Source organism: Phoca vitulina, unplaced genomic scaffold, assembly GCF_004348235.1.
Source record: "Phoca vitulina isolate PV1807 unplaced genomic scaffold, GSC_HSeal_1.0 scaffold9, whole genome shotgun sequence".
Lineage (NCBI taxonomy): Eukaryota > Metazoa > Chordata > Mammalia > Carnivora > Phocidae > Phoca > Phoca vitulina.
Genome location: NW_022589712.1, coordinates 62,779,899 through 62,804,112, shown reverse-complemented (window position 1 = coordinate 62,804,112; position 24,214 = coordinate 62,779,899). Strand labels below are relative to the sequence as shown.

Below are 24,214 nucleotides of genomic sequence, written 5' to 3'. Positions count from 1 at the left end.
AGTACAAACTTCCTGACTTCTTGTTAGTGAAGTAAACAGATAAAACAATTCCATAGAATATAAGTTTGAGAGGCAACAAGGAAAGGTAAGATGTCCTCTGTTATGTTCCGACTGGGAGACAGGATAAAGATTGTAGTTTCTTCAAAATCTTTCCTGTTCTTCATGATGAATCAAAGAAAAACACCATTAAAACAATAATAAAATTTGGGCTTCACACAGAGGAATTTTTGTTATTGCTTCAAGTTTTTATTTAAATTCCAGTTAGTTAACATACAGTGCTCTATTGGTTTCAGGAGTAGAATTTAGTGATTCATCACTTACATGTAACTCGCAGCGCTCATCGCAGTGAGGAATTTTTTAAATATAAAAATATTCATCATAAAAAGGGTGTGACAAGAGGGGGCATCGGAACATGTGCACAAAGATGTTACTGGTACAGGAGTGTATTGGTTCATTTTGTCAAGACAGCAACTTGGCCGTATGTATCAAGAGTCTTTTAATACATTTAATTGCCTTTGAGTCAGTAATTCCACTTTGAAGGTTCTGTCCTAAAGGGGAAAAAATCTGATGTGTAACAAACATATATGCTATAGGAAAAGCTGGAAGCAATATAAGCATTCAACAATGTGAGTGACAAAATGCATTATGGAGCATTCTTGCCTGCAATATTGTGTAACCAATAAAGTGGTATTTCCCTGAAGTATTAAGGACTTAGTTATATGCTCATAAAAATGTTAAGTTAAAAAGATGGGATACAGAACTATGTACCACATATCTATACCTATAGTTATATGTATACATATACATATCTATACATGTTTTATCTATATACATTTACGAATATATTGTTACGTATATGCATATATCTATATACATTTATGAATATATTGTGTTTTTGTATATGCATATAATGTTTTTTAAAGATACATGAAACATTATATAAACTTTTGCCTACATATGTGTATTAAATGATATGTCTATTACAATATATTATGTAGGTCTACATATATTTGAGGTAGTTACAAATGCCCCAAATATTACTAATTTTTGTTTCTAGGTATTAGCATTATACATATAAGTGGATTTTATCTCCTTTTTAGTCTTTTTTATATCATCCAAATTTTTATAATGAAGTTGCATTTTTTTTTTTAAATTAGAATAGTAAATGTTAAAGCTTTCTGGCTTAGTAAACTAGAGTTTCACCATCTCTCATAGTACAAATCACAGTGACTCCATAATTTTGAATAACCCAGTTAACTCCTCCAATTGGGAAGGACTAACACCCAGTATTAAATTAGCTTGCAGGAATGGGGAGGCACTAGGGAGTACAGATGGGCCCAGAAGTGGAGAAAAAAATCTAGTAAAGGGAACACTGTATCTGGAGACTAACAGTAGCCACAAGGGGGCGCCCAGACAGGCCCTAGTCTGCATTGTGAAAGTCCCACTTAGAAAATGTCCTAAAAGATGGGCTTAGGAGGAAGGACAGCTGGGGCTTCAAGAACAAGGGATCTTTAGAGACCAAGCAGGCTAGAGAGACATCAGCTGCTCAGAAGACTATCAACGGGTCATCACATTCCAGCCACTAGGACAGAACTTAAATCCCCAGGGACATGGGTAATAGGAAAAGCAAAATGAAATGGGCATTGGAAACAAAATAAGGCAATAAATTTCCAGAAGTGTAATTTAAAGTAACAGTGAGTCTCAGGATTAAGGTATAAGTGGAATATGGTCCTGAAATTAGAGTCGTGGAACTAGGATCCAGGTCAGAGAAAATTACAAAGCAAGCATGGTATTGCTTGAAATGTAGAGCATTTCCAGGACAGGTTTAGAAAAAGGAGATGGTATTTGATTTTAGACATACTGTGTTTGAAGGGATAGCAGGAAAATCATGTAGAAATAGCTAATAGACAGTTGACCTGGAAATTAGGTTTAGATGAGAGCTCTAACTGAAAAAAAACATATTTGTATTCACTGGCCCAGAGCTGACGTACTAGCTGTTATCGTTCTCCTCCCCAGATCAGTAGGCGTCTGCTTTTCTCTGCCCACTGGGCACCTCGGGAGGCTGATCTCTGTACACTGTTTATCCCACCTCGCTTGCCAGCCAGCTTCAAATTGGGTTTGGCACATAGAGGGCAAAGACAGGAAATTACAGGGGTGGTAGGAGCAGAGAGTGGTCAGGGTCTTTCTTCCCTGCTTCCTCCCTGCCTTGAAGTCTGGTTTCTGACAGTAGCTGTGTCTCCCCGTGAGTACAGTTTGCCTGCAGCAGTTACCTCCTGCTGGGCTTTAGGCCTCCCTGCGTTCTTGGAAGGAAGTTTGCCCTTTTCCTTCAGGCCTTGAGGTGAAGATAATTTCCTGAAACCATTACTGTCTGGGTACCACACCATCTCTTTTTTGAGCACTTAGCACTGCCCACATCTCTCTGTAAGTCTCTTCGTATGGGTAATCTGGGCGTAAATTTAGTTTCCTGATAGTTTCATGACTGAATCAGATGATGAGATGAATTCTTTAGGGGAAATTTTTAAGAAGTGTCTATATAAAGAAAAGATCCCTCTTTGATCCAGAGAGTCAGGGACTATATAGGGCTGAATATTGACACTTGGAACCTTGGGGATATGGATAAAAAATGCTAAGGGATTGTAGGGAAGCAAGATGTTTAATGTCATGGAACTGATGGAAAAAGGGGGTGAGGAAGGTTTTAGTCAATGTTGTGGAATGCTGCAGACAGGCTACGGATAATTTGAATAAGAAAACTGGCATTTATCAATTAGTCACTAGTGACTTTTAAGAGAAGAGAAAATCTTAGCGTATAAACAATGGAAGGCGTATTTTCAAGGGGTGTGAAAAAGGAGTAAGTGAAGATAAATCTTGAACAGAAAATAGATTCCATATTTTTGGATGCTGGGGAAATAAGAGACTATAAAGTAAATTATCCTATAGTACAAGATAGGTGAACATCTGTTTGTTTCTTTGTTTTCAAAATGTGAAAGAACCAAGAGTGTTTGAAGGCAGAGAGAAGGAGAAAGGAAGAAAATGAAAAGGGGACAGGGATGTGATGAGGACAGTAGAGACAGGGTCAGTGCAAAGGTAGAGGGTTTTGCTAAAAGCAGGATAATGTCTTCTTCTAGACTAAAGGTAAAAGTAGAGATTGATATCACATAGAAATAGTTGACATTCTGTCTTGAAATGAGCCACTGTTGAAGCTGGTGTGGAAGGTAGAAGGAGCTTCCACTAGCATGAAGTCTCATCCACCATGGTAGCTCAATTCTGGGGCATGTGAGGCAGAAGGCATGCATAGGTCAGTGGCACCCAGATATCTTCACCCTGGAATCCAATGATCAAAAAGAAAAATGTGCACATATACCTCATTGCATAATATTTAGAAATTCTTTGTATTAATATTTGCATAAAATTACTGTGATACACTAATTCTGAGGTCTGGTTTATAAATTCAGTCATTTCCATACTCGGTTAAGTGATATATATACCTGGAAAAGACACTCTACAAAAATATATAGATTCAAATAGAAAAAGTGTTTCACTGGCTGCTTCTATTAAAGTATGATACCTTTTTTATATCTTATCCATCACAATAGATAATTATGAAATTGAGCTGGCAAATTTTTACCTTTCATCAATCAAAGCTTATAAAACAACAAACATAATGTTCCATTTAAAACAGATATAAAACCTTCAGAACCTCTTCATTTGGGTAAATTTTAAAGGGATTAGAAAACTCTGTTTCCAGATAAGTGGAGGTTAGCGTTTATAGGTTATATTCTTACAACTGTTTTTGTCAACAAAGCTATATAGCGATGGGAACATCTCCAAGTATCTATTTTCAAAATTCTTTTGTAACACAAGTTCATTTTCTTGCTTATTATTAAAATACCACCTCTAACTTGAAAAGACAGATTATGTGCTTTTTTTGAAAAAAGAAACATCTTTAAAAAAAAAGAAAGAAAGAAAGAAAGAAACATCTTCCAGGTAGTGATACACCTCTTCATCTCTGAAAAGGTCAGCAAATTTGGAATATTTGTCTTTTTTAAAAGAAAAATCATATCCTTTTTTTAAGTTGTCAGTTCCTTTAAGTACTTGCCTTGACACAACTAAAAAATTGTGGTTAAGAAAGATTTTCATGGTCACTCCTATTGTGTTAAAAAAAAAAATGAGGAGTCCTGCTTATACAAATTTTTATTTTTACAAAACTACATTTATAACATGAAAATGGCACAATTTCACGTTCAAAGTCTTCTGTTCCAGTAAGAGAATGAATGAATTTCACTTATAAAGATATCTCTATAACCGTAACCAGGAATCTTAATTACAATTCCAAATAAATCAGCTGTTTTACCAGTGGCTGTATGTATATATTTTGTCCATAAAACAAAATAGTTGTAGTTAGTTCTTTTAATCAAGTTATTTATACTGAGATTCTATCTGTTATGGGACATCTTCCTTTGATCGTTCACAAAAGGAAATATAATCTAGCCAGTCCCATAGCTTTAATGTGAGCAAAAGCCGTATGTTTCTCCATCTGCATAGCAAACTTCCCCAACTACATGAAATATATTTTAACAACTTCTTTATCCGTGTTTCCCAGACATTTTCCAATAGAATTCTCTGACAAGGAATGGGTTTTAATTTGTCCCCATATGAATTCTCCTGTATGGTTCAACTATATTTTAAATCAGGAAAAAGACAAACGTTTCCCTAATTGTACATGGCATTTTGCCCCTCACTATTAGGAAACCTCAAAACTGTCATCTAAGTATTTATTATAGTTGATTAAATATTACAAAGTACTGAATTATCATATGACCCTAAACATAACTGAAAAAATGATCATCTTCCAAATGCTTAGTTTTTCAATGTCCTGTTACTCATGATGGCTTTAGACTATGATTAGCTAATATCCAAGGACTAAATAAACATTAAGAACAAGATCCATCCTTAATGGCAATGCATGTAATTAAATTTCAAGTAGTGTCCTGAAAATTTCAATTATTTTTTATCAACATCTCAAATACTGTTATTATGTTACTGGTTTTAGCTCCTAATGTGGCTAAAGAAGAGCCAGTGTTTTAGAAGTGTGAACTCTGATGTTTTCTTATTGTTTATTTGCACTTGTGTTATTAGTAATATGCTCAAGCTATGATTTCTTTGCAGCAATCATTTTTAAACCATTTGTTCGATTCGAGAGGTTTCGTTTCATTAAAACTGATTAACATAACCTGCAAATCCAACTAATCAGGCACAGATAAGTTGCAGTAATCACAATTGGCTGAAATCAAATGAATGCACAAAGAACTTGCGTCAACACCTTTGTTTTAGGACACCTGCACTTCCCTCGGAATCACTCACGGTGGGTGGCCTATGACATATGCTTGCTGAGAGTGCCAGGGTCAATCTTTAAGTTAATTATTAGCAAGTCCTAACAGATAAACTCAGCCACCCTGCTTTGAGGACCACTGGTATAGATGACCCCTTGAATTCCATCTTGTCATAATGACTGCATTTGTAAAAACGTTAAGATGGCTCACCTAGAGCCGACATTTCATTTTGACCCTGTGCCTTTAAAAAACTCCTCTGATCACAAGTACTTTTAAATTGGTCACTAAATGATTTGCAGTCTGCTAAGTTAAAATTCATATGTACATATACATAAATCTTTAAACAGAGCATGCAAATTATATTTTCATTGTTAGTAAGAGATATTTTGCATACAAGAGAAAACAGCTTCAGGTTTGGGGGAAGCAATATCAGAATCACATATATTAGTCAGAAAATTATTTCCACAAGGAACACTTATTTTTATTATACTTTTCCTCCCATTTTCTTTAACATTAGGAAACACCTTCAGTAATTGAATGAGGTAGCTGGCCATTTCCTTTGTTCTTTATTCAAAGCAACAGACTCTAATTCAAACCAAAGTATTCAGTTATAATGGGAATTCACTTTAAATGTGATTTTTCACCTTCATGTAACTATATCATGGTAGTTGACCAAAGAGTTCATTGTCATTTTTACACCTAAAGGGTTAAGAAAATCTAAGGGAAATTATAGTTCACTTGCTATTTCTAACGTGTTAAAATTCACATCCATCTCCTAGTCAATTGATGTGTATAAAACAGAAAATGCAGTATTACAAAAGACTTTTATGTGACTGCTACAGAGAAGTCTATCATCTCAAGGAAACCTGGAAGTGTAATTGGTCTAACTGTGCCTAAAATAAAGCTTCACGCTCGGGTACAGTGCTGGCTTCCAGATTTGCACAGGTGTTCCTACTCTCTTAGGTTCAGGCAGCTAGGCACCCTTTCCCTTTTCAATGTCATTTATTGAAAACCAAAAGCCTAATTAGTCATTCAGTCAGTCACACTATCATATTGCTCACCTTATGTAAGCATCATAAATAAAACAATTTACATATTTAGATTTACACTTTAGCAAAGATATCTAGGCTCCTTACAACATCAAAGTTATACTCAATTAGACTGAATTCATAGGGATCAAGAAATCGGGCAGGCTTGCTCTTGTGCCCCTGTAGCCAAATAGCCTCTAAAAAGGCTAAAGACAGACAGGCATAAAATCAATCAAATTTTTGGAAAGCCTGGGGAGGTTGGCACCTTAGATGTTAGACAGTTGGAAGCCAGCGAGTGCCCTTTCTAAGATCCTTTCCCTCAATGTTAGACAAGGGGAAATTTCTCAACAACTTCTTCATGTGATCTCTGAAAAAGAAAAATTAAGTTACAGCATGAGAGGCTGTGCTGCCTTTGATAAAATAAAACTAATAAAAAATTAACAGTCTATAACCCAGAATTTTGACAGCTAAAAGTCAGATTATTTCCAGTAAAGCATGCATTTCTAGCTTTCAGTCGAGAAGTTTTTGGAAAAAGAATAATTCATAAAATAGTCTTTTCTCAATATTATTTTGATCAGGAACCTCTAATGAACCATAAAAGTCTCTACATGGTCATTTAGCTTTATTTGTAAAATTGCACGTGCCATTTTGAAGTGAATTTTCATAGAAGCTTTTTGAAAGAATGTTCACCTAAGAGCATTGCCTTTAAAAAAAAAGTGCAACTAAGGGCATGGCTGCAACAAATTCTTTTTGGCTGCAGCAGGTGACATCAGTAAGCAAAGCAAGCAGGTTGAGGACATTAGAACGAGACTGGGAATGATCCTAGAGAGAGCCCCATTTACAGAGCTCTCCGACACTACTCAGCTTCATCCAACGGCTGGCCCAGGCTTCTCAAATCTTCTGATTGTTCAAAAGAAACCAAAAATCTAGAACCAGAAGTGGAATCTCCCAATTTTAAATGCTAGCAAATAATTTGATTATTTTTAAAAAGATTTAAGTATGCCAAATGAAATATATCTCCTGCCTGGATTTGGCTCAAAGGCCACCCGTATTCAACTTCTGGTGTAGAATTCTATATTGAAATAAGTGATAAGAAAATAAAATCAATGGAAGTAGTAGATTGTTATTACTCACCGTCATCATCAAGAGGTGAACCACACCTCAATCAGAGATCAAGAGAGAGCATTGGCTCAAGCCAGGAAACAAGGAAAGGAGGAGGGATTTGATGTTATCCTGGTGATACATTCTTTGAGATACCATCATGGGGAGAGAAGACTTTTGAGAGGTCAGAAATTCCTGAAAGGAATTTAAACCTTGCACTGACCTCAAAAGAATGATTTAAAATGATGGAGTTTAAATTAATTTGAATAAGCATGTTTAAGCTCTTTTTCTACACTTGGCAGAAATAGAGCTTGAAAGAAGAAATCTGCCAAAAAGATAAGGAAAGCTACATTTCAGCACCAATATCATTTTTGACTGGTCAAATTATACACACTACAGTTAACTTTTTATTTTTCCATCTTTTCTGAGGTTTAATTAACAAATAAAGTTGTATATATTTGAGATGTATGACTTGCTATTTTTGTATATGTACATGTTTTGAAATAATCATCTACAGTTAGCTTTTTAAATCTTTCATAATATATGCTTCTCTCAGGGCGCCTGGGTGGCTCAGTTGTTAAGTGGCTGCCTTCGGCTCGGGTCATGTTCCCAGGGTCCTGGGATCGAGCCCCACATCGGGCTCCCTGCTCAGCGGGGAGCCTCCTTCTCCCTCTCCCACTCCCCTTGCTTGTGTTCCCACTCTCGCTGTGTGTCTCTCTGTCAAATAAATAAAAAATCTTTAAAAAAAAATATATGCTTCTCTATTCAGCTACTAAAATTACTAAAAAGATGAAAAAATAAACAGGCACTATACCAAATGCCATCAGCATTTGGGGGGTAATTAGTACTCTCCTTCTGTTTGTGAGAGCATAAACTGATAAAATTACTGGAAAAAGTGCTTGTCAGTATCTTGTAAAGCTTAACATTTATAATACTTACAACTCAGCAATTCTACTTCCTTGTATATATCCAACAGAAGTGTTTACCAAATATCACATACAAGAATGTCCACAGCTATAGTATTTGCAGTTGCCAAAAAGAAGGAAAAACCTAAATGCCCATCTACAATAAAATGGATAGATTGTGATATATATTTACACAAGAGAATCCTACAGAGTAATGACAATGAACCAACTACAACTACTCAGAGCAGCATGGATGAATTTCACAACATAAGGCTAATCAAAAGAAGGCACACACAGAAGAGTACATACTATAAGAATCTATTTCTAAAATACTTATAAACAGGCCATGGGGCGCCTGGGTGGCTCAGTCATTAAGCGTCTGCCTTCGGCTTAGGTCATGATCCCAGGGTGCTGGGATGGAGCCCTGCATCGGGCTCCCTGCTCAGCGGGAAACCTGCTTCTCCTTCTTCCACTCCCCCTGCTTGTGTTCCCTCTCTAGCTGTGTCTCTCTCTCTCTGTCAAACAAATAAATAAAATCTTTAAAAAATAAATAAATAAATAAATAAATAAATAAATAAATAAAATACTTATAAACAGGCCAAATTATCATGGCAGAAGTCAAGATAGTGGTTAACTTTGGGACAGGTAATGACTAGGAGGGGGCCAAGGGAGCTTCTGAGATCCTAGTAATAATCTTTTTCTTGGTACAGAGTCAGGGTCTTATTCACAGGTGTGTTCATTTTCTAAAAATTCACTGAGTGTATACTCATAGTTTTGCTCTTTTATATATATATATATATATATATGTTACACTTCAATACAACTTAAAAAAGCAAAAGATGGGGAGTACGGAATTTACATTTTATTCTTAGTATTACATTTCCTAACAAAATCCCTAAATTGAATGCTATAAGTTACAGTAAAGTGCATAAAAGAGATTTAAATTTTTTTAAAGATCTATTCATTTTATTCGAGAGAGAGAGAGAGAGCTCACAAGAGAGAGTGCACGTGCATGAGTGGGGGGAAGGGGCAAGGGAGAGGGAGAGAATCTCAAGCAGACTCCCCACTAAAGGCTCAATCTAACAATTCATAAGATCATGACCAGAGCCGAAACCACCAGTCCGATACTCAACCAACTGAGCCACCCAGGCACCCCAAGAAATATACCCCAAGAGGTATACATTTTTGTGATGGATCTATTTGGGGGATCCATGACTACCCTCAAGATAGGTGATTTGCCAGGACTCACAGGACTCAAAAGAAGGTTATACTCATGGCTAAGGTTTAATACAGCAAAGGATATAGAGTAAAAGCAGCAGGAAAAGATATGTATTCAGCATGGTCCAGAGACGTCAGGCACAGGCTTTCAAGTTCTTCCCCGTCCAGAGCTACACCAGATGTGCTCTCTTTCTAGCATCAAACCATGGAGACATGTACAGAGTGTCTCTATTCGAGGAAGCTGTGTTTAAATGTCAGGGTCCAAGACTTTTATGAAGAATTGGTCACATAGACACATTCTGCTATGTAACCAGCCGTGACAACTGAAACTCAAAACCCCAACAATGAAATCAGGTGCATATCATCAGTCTTGATGTTTGTGCAAAGCAACCTGGACGGACTGGTATGTCACAGTCCATTGCTCCCTGTGTACATAGCAAAAACGTCATTCGTTAACATAAAGAACTTTCGTGTAGTCACATTCCCAGTGGTTGGCTAAGGGTTAGTCATGGTCCTAGGTTTCCTAGGAGACCTGAAAGGACTGAGCAACTGGCCCTAACTCCTTCCTCACAGGATCCTAACAATTTTAGATTATCCCCTCAATTGTAACTCCTTTTCTGTCACACTGCTGGAATTGAGACTATTAAGCCCTATTTGTGGGCTTGCATGGTCAGTAGTCAGTCTCCTCCTTATTTCCAAATTTAGGCGCAATTTTACTTTTTATGGAAAAAAGAAACCCTCTTCTGTGTGAATCAAGAGTATTATATTTGAAACAAACGTATGTATTAACTATCAAAAAATTACAACGGTTTATACAGAAAACAGCCAAGTAATAGGTGAGTTTCATTGGCTGGGGTCCTTTTTCCTTTTCCAAATATAAGTGACCTGGGTTTGGATTAAAGTAGATAATGTGTATTGAGATTAAAGTCATTTTCTGAACTGAATACTAAATATCATTCAACTTCCAGGGTAACTGTGACACCACACTTCACGGTTGTTTTCTGTCTTCTCACTAATCCTAGCCATTGTTTTTGTTCTTCTTCCAAAACAAAAAAATACAGAGCATTTAAGATATCTGCATTAGCTCTCTTTTCATTGCTCTTCGTATGCATTCTCATTGCAACACAGACACATATACCTTTTTTTTGTTAGACTGCTTTCACATTAGTCTCCTTGCTACACTGTCTTCCACACTGAGGCAAAGGACATCTTTTCTTTTGAAACTTCAACATCTAGTATAGTATGTGGCATACAGTATGTAAACAACAAGATATGTTGAGTGAATTATAATTTTTTAAAATACATGTCATTATAAATTTGTCCAAACCCATAGATAAATAACGCCAAGAGTGAACCCTAATATAAATTCTGGACTCTGCATGATAATAATGGGTCAATGTAGATTCATCAGTTATAACCAGTGTACTTCTCTGGTGAGCGATGTGGATAAAGGGAAAGGCTCTGCATGGGTGGAGGCAGGGGGCATATGGAAAATCTCTGTACATTCTGCTCAATTTTGCTGTGAACCTAAAACTGCTCTAAAAACTAAAGTCTATTAAAAATTAATCGCAAAGCTTTTCACCATATTGGAAAAGTTCTGCTACCATGTAAACTTAAGTGACACTTGCTTTGAAACTCAGACTTTGATAAAAATGGATTTTAAAAGACTTTGTAAAGTTAATCTTCTCCACAATACCCCTTTTACCATTTCTCAAAATCATGTCCTTGTTTGAAATGAAATCCTCTTGGAAATCAACCATGTCATCAAGAAAACCTGTCCAAGCACTCAGGTTAAATTTGTGCTATCTCAGAAATAGCAGTCAGTCTTCATAAAAAGCATTGCCAACATATGTAATGGATGTAAGAAGCTGCAGATTGATGCCTTTGAGCTAAGAAATTAATTGAATGCACCTCTGTGTTCTCCCTGATTCACTGCACACAGCTAACAACCACCAAGATAAGAAAACCTATGGCCAAGGGAAAAAAGTGAGCCACAGGTACCAGGGCTTCTGGGAAAGGTCTTGTTATGTACAGAGGAAATTTATGTGGCCCAATGAAGAATATGACATGAGATTAGTCTCTTGAGAGTAAGTTTAAGAAATACTTTAAAAGATTTACAAGTTTTCCTTCACAAAACTTACTCAAACTTCAACCTCAATTTGAATATCTCATGCTTTGGATTACAGCAGATCCTATCTGTCTGTAAACTATGCCCAGAGATCTTAGTGTTGTTTCTTAAAGTGATAGAATTGTAGGGGCGCCTGGGTGGCTCAGTTGTTGAGCATCTGCCTTCGGCTCAGGTCATTATCCCAGGGTCCTGGGATCGAGCCCCACATCCGGCTCCCTGCTCGGTGGGAAGCCTGCTTCTCCCTCTCCCACTCCCCCTGCTTGTGTTCCCTCTCTCGCTGTGTCTCTCTCTGTCAAATAAATAAATAAAAATCTTTAAAAAAAAAAAAAGTGATAGAATTGTATGAGCAATTCCAAACTACTTCAAATCAGATGCTTCGAGTGCAGGGTAAGAGGAGACCATATGTGTGACACATGCAGGGAAAGCGAGTATCTTGCCCCCAAACAAAATGATCACAGGGCAAAGAAGGTAAGACCACCTCTGACTCTGTGGCTATCGTATACTCTCCTCCATTGCCAGAAATTAGGCATTAGGTCAGAATTTGAAGAGCTGTAATCCCTGAACGAAGAGATTTAGTATGTACATTTAGTATGTAAGGCAAACAAGGGATTTTTTTGTTGATATAACAGGTCCTCATTTCTCTCTTTGTTCATTTTCCTTAGATTTATGCCTTCTATATTCACTCTGTTTGGTCCCCTCCATGCCATGACTTGACCTCCACTTTTCAATGACCCATCCAACAAGAATTTATTGAGCATACACTATACTGCTCTACACCTTCAAGATGAGATGTGGAATACGCGAGAAAACAAGAAAAATATGTTTCCCTGTTATCCGAAATCTCGTTATTCAAGGCACTCATACCAAAGAATGTAGAAAATAATGAAACCCATATTAGTATTTGCTAATGAAAAATGAAAAAATATTTGATAATGAAAAAATATTTGAAGAATTGTGTAACCCAAACAAAACGCTAGCTACTATAATTAAGAAAAAAAGAAAGAAGTCAGAAAAACTCAAATTAAGAAAGGAGATTATCAGACAAAAGCTGAAAAGAATATTTTGGGCCCATGTTAATATATTACAAATGTTTAGCGGAATACATAATTTTCTGGAAAAGAAAATCAACTCAAAATAGATGAATTCCAATCCTAACAATAATATTGGGGAATTTTGGAAAAGTTGTTAGAAGTTGAATTCCCTGAACGCTGGCATCACCAAGCAGTTCAAATGGCCGATATTTTAAACTTCTTTGGAAGCAATCATTTCCCCACTAAGTGAAATGTTACAGAGAATAAACAGTGGGAATGATTCCCAGTCCACATAAAGAAGCATAGCCTTGATATGAAAAAGCTATAAATATAAGCAAAGACAAAAACTGACAGCTGACCACAAGAAGTAGAATACCTCAAAAGCACCATTATAAAATTAATATGCAAAGTTTAAACTGGAGACAATATTTGATGGGTTGATGAGAGAAATATAGTGAATATGTAAAAAAAATTTGTACATCAGGATGAAAACAACTAGCAAATGACATGAGTTGGCAGTACCAAAAGTGTCTAAAAGAGGAAATATAAGTACCAGCCTTACTGATCAGCTATATTAAAATTTGGATAATAAGATTCAGATTTTGCCTATCATATTGGCGAAGATAGTTTTGAAATCTTGCTGTCCAGTGAATACCATGGACAAGGGTGCTGGGAAACCAATACTCTCACTCTGCCCCTGGAATCATAAATTGTACATCCAGCTTTTTTAATGTTTGCAACATGCATCAAAATTTGAGCATATACCATTTGACATGGCAATTTAATTTCTAGAAAATTGACTTAAAGTAATAATCATTAAAGTAATTATTAAAGTAAAGCACATCCACAAGTTGCAGCTAAAATGGTGTTTCTTGCAATATTATTTATAATAAAAAACATTAAGTAATCTAAAGATCTAACAATAAAGGCACATTATGGGAGCTATTTAAATATCATATTTACTTTGTCTATAAAATGCTGTTTAGTGATTATAAGTTATGCCACCATAGTATAGATCCAAACTTCAAAAAACTTAACATATGTGATATCTAAGTGCATGTATGCATAGAAATAAATATATATCAAAATTATTAGCAGAGTCCAACCTTTGGATGGGATTGCTTACTCTCCCTGTTTTTCTTTATTATTCACATTTTCTCCAAAGAAAATCTATTACTTTCATAATCAGGTATTATAATAATAATACAGTAATAATAATGAATTCAAGAAGTAAAATAGAAAATCCTGATTCTAAAATTTGAGAGAATTGTGGTACTTCCTCTGGGGATTTATAAGTGAAGTTTTGACTGCCAGCTTTCAGGAGTAATTGAGGAACAGAAGCCAAGGGAATTGACCAGATTCCTTGTAGAAAAATATTCTTGCTCCACTGCTCTGAGTTCCGGACTTCTCCTTTGGTGGTGTTCATCTCTAAAGGAGTCTACAGACATCTATTATGAAATACTCAGCTCACTGTTGCTTGAAAATAAATTAATAGAGACACAAAGAGCAAGACGTTAAGGAAGGACACAGCTCTACCCTCAATTTAAAGTTTCTCTAGTTTTTTAAAGACTAAACCAGAGAAAGAAAATTTTTGTTTCAACATTTGCCATCCAACACTGATATTTCAGACTAACATAAAAAAGAAAATACAAGGAAGAAAAATGAGTGAAATACACATGCTCTGCTGCAAACACAAAGAAAACTAAAAGTGGCTTGCCAGTGAATGAGATTTCCTAGAGTTAAGAACTTTATAAGCAAGTCTGTCATTAACAAATCTGGAAAGAGAGCTGATGTTAATCCTGTGGATCTGTCAAGTTCTCATTTTCTCTGTGTGCCTTTTTTCTTCCACTGCTAAGTCTCCTCTAATTCCAAAGGCATGAAGAAAGAAAACCAATTACTAAGAGAAAATGAGACTGCTGCTAAGAATGTTTTTCTCCTTTGATTTTGATTAGTGGCTTTATGTGACCAGTTATTTTTAGCTATTGGCTTAAAGACACTTCGCTGACATAATTCTCATTGAATATATTTCTTCCTTTTTATTTATAGTGCTTTTGAACATAGTATATAGTACATACCTTTATAATGTATGTTAGAAAATTCATATGATAGTGAATATTGATATAAAATAAGCAAATTCAAATCAGCCAAAAATTGCCTTATGGTAACTGAATTACATCTGGTGACTTGAACTACCAAAAAAAAAAAAAAAAAAAGATGCTTTATTTCATGAATCAGTTAATTTTTAAAACCGCCTAGTTATTGGGCGCCTGGGTGGCTCAGTCGTTAGGCATTGGCCTTCATTCAGCTCAGGTCGTGATCCCAGGGTCCTGGGATCGAGCCCCACATCGGGCTCCCTGCTCGGTGGGGAGCCTGCTTCTCCCTCTCCCACTCCCCCTGCTTGTGTTCCCTCTCTTGCTGTGTCTGTCTCTCTGTCAAATAAATAAATAAAATCTTTTAAAAAAATAAAATAAATAAAATTGCCTAGTTATTGATCCAAATGAGGATTATTTTAATCAAACATGAATCCTAGTTTCCATATAACTAGCATGAACATCGTGTTAGAAGCTAATGAGTTCTATTGGCCCAGCTACTACATAAAATTTTTCTTGGCAGCTGCACCTACGCATTTCTTGGTTATTGTTTGCTAGTACAAATACAAATAAGGGGGAATTTGCAAATGGTAACCTTAATAAATATGTTTAAAACAATTTTCTCACCAAAAATAGTACAAACGCAATTTAATTTTAAGTAGAATAAGCACATGAAAAGAAAAATAAGGTCTATCTCTCTATTTCAGATAAAACCCATTACTAAATTTCCAGCTAGCAAAAACAAGAAATGTACTACAGCTGAAATGGAAGGTATTTTCCCAGAAACTTTGGTGATATTGTTATTAAATATCAGCAAATTCTTGAGATCAACCTATCATTTTTCTCTATTTGTACCCTTGAGAATGAGAGACGCACAATGTTACTGTGTCTTGCACAGAATGGTTACAAATTATAAACTGCCAAAATCAAGACTGCAGATTGCAAATAAAAAACTGGACCATCTCGGATTGGAGTCTGAGTTATGTTCCTGGGAAGAAAACCTGTGATTTTCTATTGGTTTGAATAGATTTTAAAATGACCTATTCTGGGCGAATGTCTTCTGTGGGGGGCTTAGAAAAACAAACAGTAAGATTTAGTTGAAGTCATTCAGAATTCTTTTTAGATGTTTATTTATTACAAAATACTCAGACCAGGATTTCCCAGAAAATTTCCTTGTAAGGCTGTCAGCAAGTAGCTGAGCCATATTTGGCATTTATCAGAACATCACAAGTCTACTGAGAGAGACTTTTACATATGCATCAACATGTAAAACTGTGAAGAATATAATGAAATGGAAAATATGGTCCCTGGAACCTTGATGTACTCAGTAATATCTTCATCTGGTGCTAAAGCATGTGAGAGCAACATTTGATGAAAGTAGCTATAACCAGGGAACATGGAGGTGGTTTTCACTTGATTTTTCTTCTCTGTCACATGCTTCTCCAAACCTGGGAGTTACAAAGATAGATTCAAAGCAACAGGCATCCTGATGACTTTAACAATACAGGAAGATGTTTCAGGAACTTTTTAAAATACTCAGACATTGGTTAAGATACCCAATGATAACTAAGCTTGCTTTCTGTTTCCAACATGGATACAGAGTTTATATTGCCTATCTTTTACATAGCTATGCCTAGCAGACAAAAATAACACATCTCATATATATCTACAGGCAAGTTTGCTATATGATTTTTTAAGAAAAAAAAAAAAAAACTGTTAGGAAAGGGTGCTTTCTATAAAACGGAATCAGGTCAGCTGTTTTTAAAGGTCAAATTCGATTTTGATGACACCAGAGTATCCTCATCCATATAAAGAACTAATTGCAAGAGAATGGTTTATGCTGTTAGAATCACAGTGACTCTATATTTGGAAAAGAACACAAAATTGTTAGGTCCTTGCCAATGTTTTTCAAATTAGGGTTCATCTACATATTGCAGGTCTGCAATCCAATGATCATCTAAAAACAAAGATATTCTTAATCACCCAAATGAGCACCTTATAACTACCATGCAGTTGGAAAATCTTAAATTACAATTGTGTTTACAATCATGTAAGCTGTAATTTTGAGCCTGTGATTTTAAGAGAACCCTGTCAGTCTATTTAATGGCCAAAAACATCAAGGTGCCTAGCAGTTTGAATAGGGAAAGGAAATGGGAGAAATGAGTAACTACACAATACAGAAAAGATAAAATCAGAAGAATTCCTGTCTTCATCATCAGTACCTTATTAGTGTTGCTTATATCAATTTAATGTCAGCAAAAATACATCATTTATCATAACATGAAATTATTTAGATTAACCCTAGGTTGATAACTTGATAAGAGCTGACAAAAACCCAAGAAACCTTTAGAGGTTTCTATCATACGTCTGAGAATTTACTGAGGAGAGATTCTTTGAAGGAAATATGTGGGAATAGAGAATGCGTTGGTATTTCTTCTCCACTCTATGCCATGCCCCCAGTGCAAGGAATGCAAGACTGGCCTCTTCCTTCCTTCTAGATGCTCGATGAGCTTCAAAAAGCCATATCCCCACTTAAGATTAGAGCAGAGTACTGGAGATTTCTCTGAAGCTTGGGAATGAATGGAGACAGTTGCTTGGCACCAGTGAGGATGAATCCAAAGGTTAGAGACTGGTCCGAGTGCTCCTAATCGTTGAACGGGGATAGACAACACAACTGAGAAAAGCCTGAAAGTTCAGAGCTTGACAGAGTGAGGTGGCGAACTTTCCTAAGGACCAAGTGAACACTCAGAAGTTAGTATGGCCAGGATGATATTGAAAGAACCCTACTAAAACACCCAGGGGTGTTGTTCATGAGGATAGGAGTTGGGAGTTCTTTAGAGCATGTGTTATCAGCATCTGGAAATGATACAGTGTGTAGCACTTAGGTAGGGCTTTGTCCGTCCCTTATCACCATCATTTTCCATGTCCCAGACCCAGAGGAAATAGAAGTCATAGAGGTGAGGAACAGACCATGAAGCAGAGAAAGATAGAACAGAATACATTCCTTTCTCTATGGGGTCTACAATAGTGCAGGTCAGGACTAAATGGGAAGAGGAGACAAAATCAACAGATACATGAAAAAGTGCTCAACATCACTTGGCATCAGGGAAATCCAAATCAAAACCTCAATGAGATACCACCTCACACCAGTCAGAATGGCTAAAATTAACAAGTCAGGAAACGACAGATGTCGGCGGGGATGCAGAGAAAAGGGAACCCTCCTACACTGTTGGTAGGAATGCCACCTGGTGTGGCCACTCTGGAAAACAGTATGGAGGTTCCTCAAAAAGTTGAAAATAGAGCTACCCTATGACCCAGCAATTGCACTACTGGGTATTTAGCCCAAAGATACAAATGTAGTGATCCGAAGGGGTATGTGCACCCCAATGTTCATAGCAGCAATGTCCACAATAGCCAAACTATGGAAAGAGCCAAGATGTCCATCAACAGATGAATGGATAAAGAAGATGTGGTATATATATATACAATGGAATATTATGCAGCCATCAAAAAAAAAGAAATCTTGCCATTTGCAACGACATGCATGGAACTAGAGTGTATTATGCTAAGTGAAATAAGTCAATCAGAGAAAGACATGTATCATATGATCTCACTGATGAGGAATTCTTAATCTCAGGAAACAAACTGAGGGTTGCTGGAGTGGTGGGGGGGTGGCTGGGTGATAGATATTGGGGAGGGTATGTGCTATGGTGAGGGCTGTGAATTATGTAAGACTGATGAATCACAGACCTGTACCTCTGAAACAAATAATTCATTATATGTTAAAAAAAAAGAGAGAAGATAGTAGGAAGGGAAAAATGAAGGGGGGGAAATCGGAAGGGGAGACGAACCATGAGAGACTATGGACTCTGAGAAACAAACTGAGGGTTCTAGAGGGGAGGGGGGTGGGGGGATGGGTTAGCCTGGTGATGGGTATTAAAGAGGGCATGTTCTGCATGGAGCACTGGGTGTTATCGCAAACAATGAATCATGGAACACTACATCAAAAACTAATATGTAATGTATGGTGATTAACATAACATAATAAAATAAAATTTAAAAAAAGAAAAAATTAATCTAATTCATAGCAGTTAATATTTCATAAATATATATTAAATTATAATATTCATTAATTTAAAATCAATTTATTTCATTGACAATGAGTTTTTAAAGAGGCTGAATTTTTTTATTTAGCTTGGAATTGGTTGTATAGATATGTATATTTCTTTTCAGGCCCATTGAAGAATATCATTAAAAAATTGTTAAATAATTTTAAAATTATAGAAGAGCCACAAGTACAAATAACTTTTTTTCCTGAATCATTTGAAAGTAAGTTGTTAATGCAATCTCCCATCATTCTCAAATATGTCAGCATGCAATTTCTATAAACAAGGATTTTTTTCTTACATAATTATAATACAGCTATCAAATCAAGAAATCAATCTGATACATGACCAGCATCAAATCCTCAGACTCCACTCAATTTTTCCAGTTGTTCCAATAATTTCCTTCATAGCAAAAAGATCCAGTCCAGGAGCACAGATTGCACTTAGCTCTCCCATCTGTCTCTTTAAAGCCCTTCAATCTGGGAGAGTTTCTCTTTGTCTTTCAGGACTACCTTGACTTTCATGATCTTGGTACTTAAGAAAATTATAAGCCAGTGTTCTATGGAATGCTCTACAATTTGGGTTTGTCTCATGTTTATTCATGATAAGATTTGGATTATATGTCTTCAGCAAGAATATCACAGAAGTGATGCTCTGTTCTCACTACACTCCACCAAGTGGTACATGGTTTCAGTTTGTCCCATTACTGTGATGTTACTTTTGGCCATTTGATTAAGGTTGTATTGGACTTTCTAGGACCTAAAAATGGAATCATTTTAACACCTGAAAGTGACCAGAGAAATTATGTCCAGTAAGCCATCAAGGGCTAAGAAAGAAAATCTCATGTAGTCTGTTTAAAAGCGATCATGAAAGCTAAAATGAAGGCATTATCTACATGTACTCTGTAGAATCAAACAAACAAACAAAAAAATGAAGGTATATCAAAACAATCTAAGCCAAAAACAGGAAATATCTGTTTTGGTTTTCATTTTGTAGTTTTATAGCTGTTAATGATTTATAATCTGGTTTATATTTTGTTTTACGGATATACTTACTTAAATAATATTAGTAATGTTATTATAAGATTAATTTTAAATACTGAGATCTGGGAGAACATGTTTTTAAGGGTCCATACACGACCCAAATTTAGAGAAAAATAAATCTAACAAACCATTAAAATCCATTCATGTTACATCTAAAAAAATGTTGAGTTCCAGAAAGGGGGAGGGAATTCAGTTTTCCAGTGACAGATCCGGAAGCCAAACAAAATCTCACAGCTCAAAGCCTTGTTCTCATTCACTCAACAGGCAATCCGTCAGTTGTGTGAAATTCCCTCTTCTCTCATAATCTTAGTAACACAATAACGTGAATTGATCACATACTGTGTGCCAAGAATTAACCTAAGTAACCTAAGTATCGTATGTATATCATTTCATTTTCCTATCACAACAATCCCATGAAGGAAGTCTTGTCTGTATCTTCATTTAAAATGTAAAGTAACTATCGCTTCTCGGCCTTTTGGCTAAGATCAAGTGTAGTATCTGTTCTTATCAGTTTAAAATGTAAAGTAACTGAGGCATGAGAAAATTTTTAAAAATGTACCCAAAGTTACATGATTTCAGAGTGGTGAGCAGGCAGTCGGACTGCTGAAGCAAGCATTATTAACGGCCAAGCCACACTCCCTCTCTGCTGGCCCTCTTGAATTCTGCTCAGGGAGTTCTTACCACTCTGTGTTGAAATTATCTGTGTGTGTGTGTACGTGTGTGTGTGTGTGTATTCAATTCTCACTTGAGTATAACCCCCTCAAAGATAAGAATTGTCTTTTTCATCTTTTATCATGTGTCTAAAATGATGTTGGATGCAGGAGGGAGTCAATAAATATTGTACCCGAATTAATTCAAATTATTGAATAAAAAGGAGAAGGAAAGATTGCTAAATGCAGAAATCAAGATGAAGCTGGAGGTTAGAAGCATGCAAATCTGACCATAAGAACAAAGGTTTTAATTCATGGAAGGATCTGAAGGTTAAATTTCCTAAGTCCTCTGTAGGAGCCCTCTGTGGGGGCTTCCATCAGAAGATGGAAATATTAAACTCCATAAAACAGATATAGAGACAATGGCACTAAGAAAGGAAGGATGTGGGTGAAGTAGGAGATGATGAAATGACCTGACAACACGATTAAGAATTAAGTATCATGATTGGTTTTTCCATTGTTCCGAATCAACTTGGAGGAAGGCTGAATAGTTCTGAGGACTTCCGGCCATGAGTCAGATCTTGTGTAAAGCAATTACAGTGGTGGGGACCTAGCCACAAGATAGGCAATCATATCAGGTTGATAATTTTGCTTAAACTGACCTAATTGGTTGACTGATTAAATTGCCCTGAAAAGTTTTTGAGCAAACTTGGTTGCATACAGATGTAATCAGAATCGACCAATCAAAAGATCTGGTGTTTATTGAATGTGTCTGTGGACTAAGACATCTACTAAAGAAATCAACATATTTGGGGGAATTTGTAGCTTTCAGCAGGTGTTTGGCTACTGGCAATAAATAATTATATCACTTCTTAATATTCTGTACAGTTACTGCTTTACTTAACAGATAGTATAAAGAATGCAACAAGGATGAAAGAATAACTATTGCATTCTGGTAAAATGCTGGTTCAAAAGCAAATTTTAAAATAGCCAGTTGCAGAGCCTACTGGCAAACAGTTCAGAAGAGTGTTGAATCCTGCATCCTGCTAACGCAGTTGAAAGGAAGAAATGGGTTGAGTTATTAAAAGGTAGAGAGATGAAAATAAAAAAGAAAACAGGTCATATAACCTGGAACAGTCCATTGAGGGGCTTGTTGCGGAACACTGGAGGTCTGGCTGTGAAAATAAAAACCTCTGACAATCCTGATTAAATCTAAAAACAAAATAAATAACATAGGGAAACACAGCCTCCATCATTAGAAGGCGGAAAGCGGATTCTTTCAAAAGAGCAAACGGTCACATTTTCTGCAGTTGAATTGCTCAGCCAGCGGTTTGCAGGTTTGGGATTAGGGCAAGGAAGAACTACCTTGGGATCTGACCACCCAGAGAGGCTCAAGCAGCTGCAGGGGTGGATCTGAGGACCTTCTTCCAGTGGCTTACTCGTTGACAAAGACTGATTAGTGAAGATGGTCAGACACAGGGATTTACTGTGAAGCTTGGTCAAGCCCGGGGTCATTTTTCCCCGAAGTGGAAAATTTTTCACATGGAAGTATAATTTCAACATTCTTTGTTTCCCGGGAGAGAAAACAGATCATTAACCATCTATACTAACACATTCAGTAGAACTATGAAGATTTGTGTTTGCATGAAAGATATAGGAGAATGTGTGTTGTTTATCCTTTGAAAGTACGCGCCTTTGATGACAAGGTCTGTGCCTTTCTTTAAGTCTGATTAGAACCTAGGCTTGGCATGGGCTGGTGGCTCCTATAAATATTTGAGTGATTCCCCTGGTCCTTGAATTTTTGCCACTGGATGAAAAGGAAATATTGATGCCTAGAGCTCTCCCCAGAAATCCCTGAAAGGCAATGGCTCCTCCAGAGAAGTCTGGCTGGCTTTCACATAGAGCTTCTTGTCTCCATTTTTCAGCACTGAAAGCAGAATGGGAAAAGCTGAAAGGAGGGCAGGAGCCATCATTCCTACACCGCCACACGCTATGGCTAGGGCACGTAAGCACAGCAGTGTACGAGACTAAAATTCCAACCTCTGACTCCACAAATCAACCAAGGCTCTTGTGCCTGGTGCTAGCTCTGAGTTGCTGGAAGACAGAAGCCACCGCTCATTTATTTTCGTTGTGATGGAACGGTAAGTAAAGTAAAGCCAAGTGTGCGTTAGCATCTCCTCTCCTGATTTCAGTGTCGAGAAGGATTAAGCGAACAAAATCTACAAGTAGCTAATAATGATCTCAAGAATAGTCTTCTCAAAAATGCTCAAAATAACACAATATGCCACAATTTTTGCATGTGTTCTTTAATTTACATAATTTACGTAAATGATTCCCACTCCTCAATGATTCTGCCATATGCTTTTTGCATTCAATATTATGTTTTTGAGATCTGCCCAAGCTGATATTTAGCCTGACCTGCCTGTCTAGCCTGCTGACAATGGGACAGACCTTGACTTTACTAAAAGATAATTGGGTAGCATAATTCCAAATCAAGAAACTCACCTACACAAGAAAGGTAGCCAGATGCCCAAATTCAGAAGCAAATATCAAAGTAGATGTGCCATTGACACCTTCCCCAGTCACTGTAGATATTACCAGCAGATCAGCTGCACTCTGAGACTGCTTTCCTAATATGGGACTGAGATCATTTGTGATTTTTTTCAGCTTTAGAAGACATACCACATTTTTCTTCCCTCAAAGCCCATCATCAAAGTTTAGATGCGATGTTGGATTGCGCCCTGCCTAGCAATAAACATGACTTTCACCCAGCACTCAAGCTTTGGTCTTTGAATTTTTATTTTCTGGTCCTAGTTTATTCTATATGCTATATAATATTCCTTTGTGTGCATCTTTCAAGATTTATTTCTCTGTTCATCTACCGATGTCTATTTGGGGTTGTTTCTGCTTTCTTTCTTATTACTATTACAAACAATGCCACACTGAAAACCATTGTTTATGTCTTCCTGGATACCATACCACAATGATATGATGACAAAACCAGTCCCAACAATCGAAAGAAGTTCATGTCAGTTATTCAGTTAAATATTCAGTTAACATTAATGTTTTACTCTCTTAAATGTTGTCCTCTCCTAACTCCTTTACAAGTCCTGGATATCATGGTCCAACAATATTTGTTCTGAATAAATATTGGGACTTGCCTTGTTTATAAGTATATTGGTACATAGGGGGTTCATTCAGGACCCATTTCTAAGGATCTGTTTCTGAGGTGCCCCCACCTACAGTTACCTCCTATGGGTCATTCTGTCTCTGGCCAGCAAGGTATGACTCCTTCCCTGTTCTCGGCTTCTGGTGTGCACCACACAAACTCCATCACGGGGGCTCTTTCATCTCTCCAGGTTTCCTCTTGGAATGAGGGAGCCTAGAGGAAGCACAGATTCACCCCAGTGCCCCTCAAACTCTATAAAGAACAGTATGTAATGTTGGCTCTGCCACCACAGGTCTGTCCTCACCAGTCTCTCATCTTTAAAATACCTTTCCAGGACAAAGTAAAATTCTAGCTTTCTGTCCCCCAAATTCCAAGAGACACCAATCAAATTGGTGGTCTTAAAGAACCCATCATT

The 24,214-nt window shown here is 36.7% G+C and overlaps 1 pseudogene; it reads left to right on the top strand.

Moving 5' to 3' along the window:
- Nucleotides 1–20,439: 20,439 nt before the first annotated feature.
- LOC116634813 lies at nucleotides 20,440–20,544 on the top strand (annotated as a pseudogene).
- Nucleotides 20,545–24,214: the final 3,670 nt, after the last annotated feature.